This window comes from Tachypleus tridentatus, chromosome 1, assembly GCF_004210375.1.
Source record: "Tachypleus tridentatus isolate NWPU-2018 chromosome 1, ASM421037v1, whole genome shotgun sequence".
NCBI lineage: Eukaryota > Metazoa > Arthropoda > Merostomata > Xiphosura > Limulidae > Tachypleus > Tachypleus tridentatus.
Window position 1 is genome coordinate 130,866,600 of NC_134825.1, and position 7,865 is coordinate 130,874,464.

The 7,865-nt window shown below is 30.1% G+C and overlaps 1 protein-coding gene across 6 annotated transcripts in view; it reads left to right on the plus strand.

The window, feature by feature from the left end:
- The window catches only part of LOC143223813 (uncharacterized), a 104,156-nt gene extending 97,466 nt beyond the window's left edge, over positions 1-6,690 (plus strand). For all 6 annotated transcript variants that reach the window (XM_076452292.1, XM_076452291.1, XM_076452296.1 and 3 more), the window contains one exon: positions 1,876-6,690. The gene's annotated coding sequence lies outside the window, so the exon portion shown is untranslated. The remainder of the gene's footprint in view (positions 1-1,875) is intronic.
- Positions 6,691-7,865: the final 1,175 nt, after the last annotated feature.

A 7,865-nucleotide genomic window follows, 5' to 3' on the forward strand; every position in this document is an offset into this window, starting at 1 on the left:
CACTGGTAATCTCTGAACAGGAAAACCCTCAAATCTTTCATTCCAACATTTATGTATTGTTTAATGAAATCTGCATCAGGCATATCATCTCTGTAAATAGAAAGCATGTCATTGTGGTACTCATCAGAAACCTGTGACATGCTAAGAACTTTGGAAGGAGGTGATACACAAATAATGATTGAAAATTATCAGGAAGGTGTTATTTGAACTGTTTTGGTTTATATAGGGATAAGAAGTAGAGACGTTCTAGAATAATCTTATTAAGCACCAACCTGTAAAATGTCTCTTGACAGTTTATAGGTTGTGGTCGTATGGTGCTTGTACGAACTCTATAATAATCTGAACAAACTGTTAATCAGTTTGTTCTTTTCTATGTAGAATTGTGTACTAAGTGTCTTAGAATTCCTGTTTACAGTAAATGTTAAGAAAACTGTTAGCTTTCCAACACTGTCAGTTTTTTAATAGGAACATTTGAATGGCTAACTGTAAGGACTTAGTTGAGATGATGAACTCTGCAGATTATATTATCATTTCTCGGAAACTGGTCTTGGATTTTTTTGCTCGTTTTTAACACTACTACTACTACACCATATTCCTGTCCTTGCAAGCAGGCAGCTGTAATCCCCATTTTTGTAGCAGTTCTATTGCTGTACTAGACACAAAAGTAGGAAATCTTTACTAAAACTTGTTGATGATACTTACTCTTCCACATACTTAACACAAATACTGTTGAATATTATTTGATGATGGATGATTCTTTAGTGCTAACTACTAAAATGCTGTAGCTTCTTCCATGACATTGTAGTGTTGATCATAATGCCTTTCTTCTCCCCATGGCAATTTTGCAATTTCTAAAACCATATGTAGCAAATACATTACCTTTTCCAGCTGATCCAAACAAAATAAAATAGGAACAAGACTGCTTTAGTTATCAGTACTATAAACAAGAATATTTGTCTTTCCATGTCTGGTAACATATCCTTCTTTACTTGCCGTCATACGTCTGTGGTTATAGATATGAATTAATAGGATTAAATTTATTTGTCGTGACTTCATTGGACAAATTGGCCTTTCTGTCTCGAAAATAATTTAGAATTTAATGTACACGTGTAAAAAAGAGAAACTTTTCATAAAAAGAAGTAAACTTATGGATGGCTAATATCAGGCCTTCAAAAACAATTGCAAACAAGATACTAGCCATTTACATAATCTTTGCATAATAGCAGAGACGCACTGTAGTAGAGTGTTAATAATAGACAAAAAAGTTAATTGTGATTGAATAGTTATGTATATATTGATATATGTTCATTTTTACTAATGTTTGTATATAGGTATGATGCAAATGCTATGCCATCTATCTTGTTTACATAGTTCTTTGAGGAATGATGTTGGCCCTCCCTACATTTACTTCTTTCTTTTGAAACTTTTTCTTGCAGTATTTTAGTAGACATATGAAGCTTGTATTTATAGCCAAGTTGTTTTAAGAAACAAGTATCTATGCTGTAGCTACAAAGCTGTATGTAATGATTCCACTCTCTCCTCATGGTTTAAACTCACTCTTTTGTATACTATGTATCTTGTTTGTCTTGGGTTAGTTTGTATTGTTTGAAAGATTTGTTTATAGCTTAGAGATTTGATTTTACTAATATTCTAAGAAAATTTCCATAATTGAGAAAAGGTTTTATTTTTTAAAAGTATTCCCAATTGAAAAGCACTTGTGATACTTAACTATTTATTGTAAATGTGTAGAAACTATCATATTTAAAGTTATGCTTTCAAGATATATACGTTATAAAGATGCTACATGTATTTTCTGTTTTAGTGTGATGAAATTTTTCAGTATTATTCAAAAACTTTTTTGTCTCCAATTTGTAGGTTATATATTTATTATATGTACCTCAGAGTGGAAGAATACATCCCAAGTCCACAAATCTACAGAGAAGCTATAATTTAATGCTTTACACTTGTATTATTTTTTGTAACAGTGATATTATTTGTGCCAAGAAAGTGTATTTAATACTTGAGCAGTTTGAACTGTTTCATCTGTTTCAGAATAACTGATATATATTTTTCTTTAATACATGTATAGGAAATCTTCACAATAGATAGGTTACAAGTAAATATGCAAAAAATCATTCATCTTGTTGACTGCAGAAAAATCTGGAAAATGTAGTCCATAATTTAAAGGCTTCACAATTAAGGTCTTCGTCTATCAGATTACAAAACTGTTAGAGCTTTGGTCAGTGACTTAGGATTAAAAATACAAATTCAGTATGTGTTATTAGTCTTAGAAATATTTATTGGCTAGCAGTGGTTGGTTGGTTGGTTTGGCATTTTATGGCTAGCAGTGATTTAAAAAAATAAAGGTCTATGCCAGTACTTTTACCCATTTATTATTGATGTAATTAATGCTTACAAATGAAGGAGTTAAAAAAAATAAACTCAAAATTCTTTTACTGATTTCCTTGTAAAATATCTTAATTCATCAGGATGTTAGAGCAAAAGAACCAAAAATCATTTATAGGATTTCCAACATCCAGCTCACTTAATTGCTTATTAATTCTTGCAGATTTTGCTGTGCTATTTTAATAGTGACTAGAAGTATGATTGATTTTGTTTGTTTTTTAATAATCACACTTTTCAAGTTTTACCACCCTTTAGAAATGGAAAAACATGGGTATTTATGATTACAAAAAAAACACACTACATTTTGATAATTTTTATATCATTTATTGTCATGTCCTAATCAAATTTTGTGATCAGTTTGTTTGATTTTATGATATCCACAGATTTAAGAACCAAGTAAATGGACTAATTTGTCCAATCTACTCTAGTCTTTTCCAGTCATACTTCATTTTCCAATGTCTCATTGTTTAATAGTTTATATTAAATTTTTATGAATGATTTGCATTGTGTTGATTTATGAATTATTACTATCAAAACCTTAAAGGTGAAGTAAGAAAAACAACTATATTCTCACAAACTTCACGAGTTTCCAATTTTTCTCATACCTAGTTCCTCTAGTAGGGTGCTACCCCAGACCTGGTAGGATTTTAATAATTTCTGGACTTTTTATTTATTAGGAACCTCCTAATATTAACATGGTACTTTTGACTAATTTCTAGTTGAAAGCCCTAGTCTAGTCATCATTATATAATTCACATGTAGTATAATAGTGTGTAATTGTGTTAATTCAATTTTTTGGGGGAGGTTTTTCTCAGAAGAGCACATTTGTTTGGTATTCAAATTCAAAATAACATCATAAAAAGACATTCATTTATTCTTATTTTACACTACTGTTTTTGCATTTTTAAAGTGTAAAAATTATCTTGTAATTAATAATTAAAGAAATGTAATAGTAAATGAAGCATAATTATCTTTCTGATTTAATTAAATAGATAGTGGTACACACAGTAAAAATGTAATATATTGTATCTCCATTAGAGCTTCTGTTGTTCATGAGCTAAGTACTTTTCCTTTAAGTTGTGTTCAAATTATTTCTGTGCTCATTTATTTTTAGATGGAATGATAGCCATTTCTAATGATGTAATGGCTTCTTTTTTCTTTTCTTTTTTATCTTTTTAAATATATGAAACTGCTCTTGTACGTAAAGAAAACAAAATGAAATCAATGTCAATAAACATTGTTTAATAGTTTGCAGAGTTTTTGTAACTGTTTATAGCTTAAGATCAGAAACTCTGCTGAACAAGTTGTGGCACTCAACTGCAGTCCCACTGTTTAGACTTATTCTAGGGTATAAAATTATTTCGTGTTGTAAATTATGTACAGTTCTTGCCATATTTACATAAAATACATGTGAGTTTTTAGTAATACTTACGAATGAAATTGACACTAGAAAAGGTTTGGTTTATTTTGTAGTTTGAATAAACCTATGAATTTCTGAAATGTGCTACTGATTTATTACTGCATTTATTATTCTTTTAATTAAGAAGCAAACTGTTTACACTTATAGAAATTAATTGAAGTAGGTCATTAAAACCACAAATAGCACAAACTAGAAAAACAACGCATTCAGTAGGGTTAATATTTATGTATAGGTATCAGCAGCATTTATTTTTAATAGTCTGAAAGATCAAAGTTTATCAACTATTTAGTTATTCTTTTCTATTTTACAAAGACTTTTCAGTGCCTGACAAAGAAAGCAAAAATAATCTCTACTCACACTATATGCAGATGCAATGAGAAACAATATTATGTATTGAACAGTTTTGAATGTGTAATTCACATGTGATAATCATTTTGTATATAGTTATGTATTTTGTTTTATTTTCTGGAGAGAAGAAAGATTTTTTGTTTTAAACTTTGGTCAGTAAGCTAGTATGCAGGTATTTGATTCAAAGAACTTGTGTATGTGCTGTTGTGGATCCATCCGTAAAAATGTGTATCTGAGAAATGGTTTAATGTGAAAATTAACAAAGCATTTCTTTGTTACACAGCTTTAAACTATTATTATTATTATGCTTGAATATTTTCAAAGAAAGTACATTTTTGTTACATTTTTGGTTTGTCCTGTTTAACATTTTTGTTTATTTTAAGTATTCTGACAAATATGAAAAGTAATATATTTTTATTTGTCAATTTTTATACCATAACTTAATGAACTGTTGGTTTCTGATCTAAAAGTTTATTTACAAATTCCTTTAATGCAAAATAAATGTGTTTATGTATTAAAATGATAGCAATACATAGAATGTAGAACAGTATGTCTAAATATTTTGACATTTCCATTTTGTAATTACTGAATACTATGAATAAACCAAACAAAAATATAATTGAAATATGTGAATAGTTCAGTAGGGTTCAAAGCCTTATAACTTTAAAACCTAGTGATAATTTAATACAGTTGAAATATTGATCATTAATGTAAACTTATGAAATTAAAAAGTAAATTATCGGATTATGATGAAGTTTTGTAGAATATAAAAGTTCTTTATTAATTATACACAAAACACTAAGTGCATGTTTTCACAATTATTGGTAATTTTTTAGTCAGTTGCTAGAATTACTGGTGGTAAGAATAATGCTGTTTGGTCATGCATGAAATTACAAATGTTCTGTGGAGTATATAATCGGTATTAGCAGGCATGGTATAATTTATATTTAGTACTTAGTGATGAAAAGTTGCTCAAGTAGTCTTAAATAGTATCTGGTAATGAAATATCACTAAGATAGGTTGTAGTTAATGCCTGGTTATGAGAGATGCAGAAAAGGTGTAGATATCATTTATTGATGACATTCTTCCGAGTAGGATATAACTGCTAAGTTAGGATACAGATGGTACTTGGTGATGTGAAGTTGCTCAAATAGTATTTAGGTGGTATCTATTATTGGGAGGCTGCTCATGTTGGCCATAAATAAGTAATGATGAAAACTTGCTTATGTGAGGTTTAAATAACAGCTGGTGATGAGTGTATGTAGATAATAAGTATATAGTATGAGCTGGTGAAAGTTTGCTCAGGTAGGGTTTAGGTAACTGATGATGAGTACATGTAGTTAGTATATTGTGACAAAAGCTTGCTTATGTGAGGTTTAAATAACAGCTGGTGATGAGTGTATGTAGATAGTATATGATGGCAAAAGCTTACTCATGTAGGGTTTAAATAACAGCTGATGGTGAGTCAGTGTAGATATTATAAAGCGATGAAAGCTTCTGATGTAGGATTTAGTTAATAGTTGATTACAGGAAGCTGCTCTTATAATTCTGGGTGATATGAAAAAGAAAAGCTGCTCTTATATGGTCTAAAGAGCACCTGGTGATAAGGGTCATTCAGAATGAGGTTAGATAATGAAAAAGAGAGGGTACTGTAGTTTACAATCTGTAAGAAATGAAATGAATTTCAGATTGTAAGTATTGATATAAAGTAGTTTAGAAAGGATCTAATCAATAATTTGACTTAACCCTTAAAGGGTGGCCATCATTAATGGATGTTACTTCCCACAACATTCCTTCTGTTTAAGGGTTAAGAAGTTAGTTAAAAAGTATTTGGTAATAGACATGATGACATGAAATATTCCAGAAAGAGGATATATGTTTATATACACAAAGAATTTTAATATTTTTTAGGAGTAAGCTTTAAACTGTTCTTGATTATTGAAGGTTTTTCCATTACAAATTATTGTATACTAGTAAAAGTTTGTTGCTATAGTAGCATTATAATTTACAGTGAACTGTAATCTACTGATCATGTAATATTTTTTTGTTTACCACTTAAATAGTAAATTTTTGCATTTATACTTTCTCTCATTAGGAGAGTTAACAGTGACGTGTTTGCACTTGTAACAAGTGATTTCATAATTTTTAGCTGATAAAATATGCATTTGTTGTAAAATGTAGTAAATGCTTTTTGTTTTTTTTTAATGTGAGAAAATATTGATTGCTGCAGGTAGAAATCCCAAATAGTCGTTACCAGGTGCCACAAGTTTTTGTGATTTTAATGTGTATGATGTTCACATAAATTTTTGTTGCTAGTCAAAAGCACCTACACAATATGGATAGTATGATAACATCATTAAATAGGTAAAATTATGTTATATTAATGAAATGGTGATGCTTGTGTAATGAGTGCCTTTTAAATGCTCATTAAATAAGTTACTTGTGAAATGATGTATATTCTTGTGTATTTTTTGTATGTGTGTGAAATTATAAAATAAAACTGGTGTAATAGTTGACTATTTGTATTAGTTTATTATGACAAAGAAGAATACTGTTCATGAAATAAAGTAATGGTTCATGATTTCAGTAGTGTTTTTGGAAAAAAATTAGCTTCTGTGGTTTACAAAATTAACTGGCTTAGGTAAAAGTACAGTTGTAATCAGCAATCACCAGAACTATTCAGATTTTCCATTTGAAAGTGACAGAGGGAGAATTTTGGCTAAGATCTGTCATTGCTTGGAAATACGAGTTAGAGTTCACCCATGATTTTGTAGAATGCTATGTTATACCAAAAGACTAAACTTGTTATTAAAAAGGGATGAACAGAGCTTTGTATGCTCCTGTACTCATCTATTATGCCAGATGTAGTGAGGTTAGCCTTATCTAACACAATAGCCACCTACATTAGTCCTACCCTTGAACAACTGCTTAAATGTTTTAAACATGATTTATACTAGGGTATATCTTATTAAAAATGTTTAATTTGCATTAAAATTTTAAAACTACTTTAAATACACCTGTTTAAAGATATACTCATTTTATAGTTAGTTATGACAGAAAGTGTCCGTACCCCTGCATTGTGAGTAGTTTTGTTCTCATAACTTAAAAGGTATCGTGATTAGGATAATGAAAGTATAGTATTTTATAAATATTATACTAACACACATCTACATAAATTTTTATGTAAATTGAACAACAAATAAACTGTTTAAACAAATAAGCAAACATGGGAGGGGCAGAAAGTATTCGTGCATCTACTTTAATGGTCAGTTGTGTAGCCTTTCAGGTGAATTACTCGGTGCAATCTCTCCTCCTAGCTCTTCATGATCATTTGACAGTACTCAACTGGATTTTCTTCCATTCTTCTTTACAGAAGGCCTCCAACTCTTGCAGATGACTCTGATGAACCCTGGTCTTCAATTCATGCCAAATGTTTTTGATTGGGTTGAGATCGGATGACTGCAGTGGCCACTCCAGAATGTTTGTGTGGTTCCTCTGATACCAGAATTGCACATATTTCAATGTGTGCTTAGGGTCATTGTCATGCTGGAAGATCCAATAATGCCCAAGTTGCAAGTTCCGAGCATCTCTCTTGATATAAGTGCCTAATATATCAACGTACTCTTCTTTTTCATGATTCCGTTGACGCCGTGAAGGCTGCCTACACCAGAAGAGCTGAAGGATCCCCATT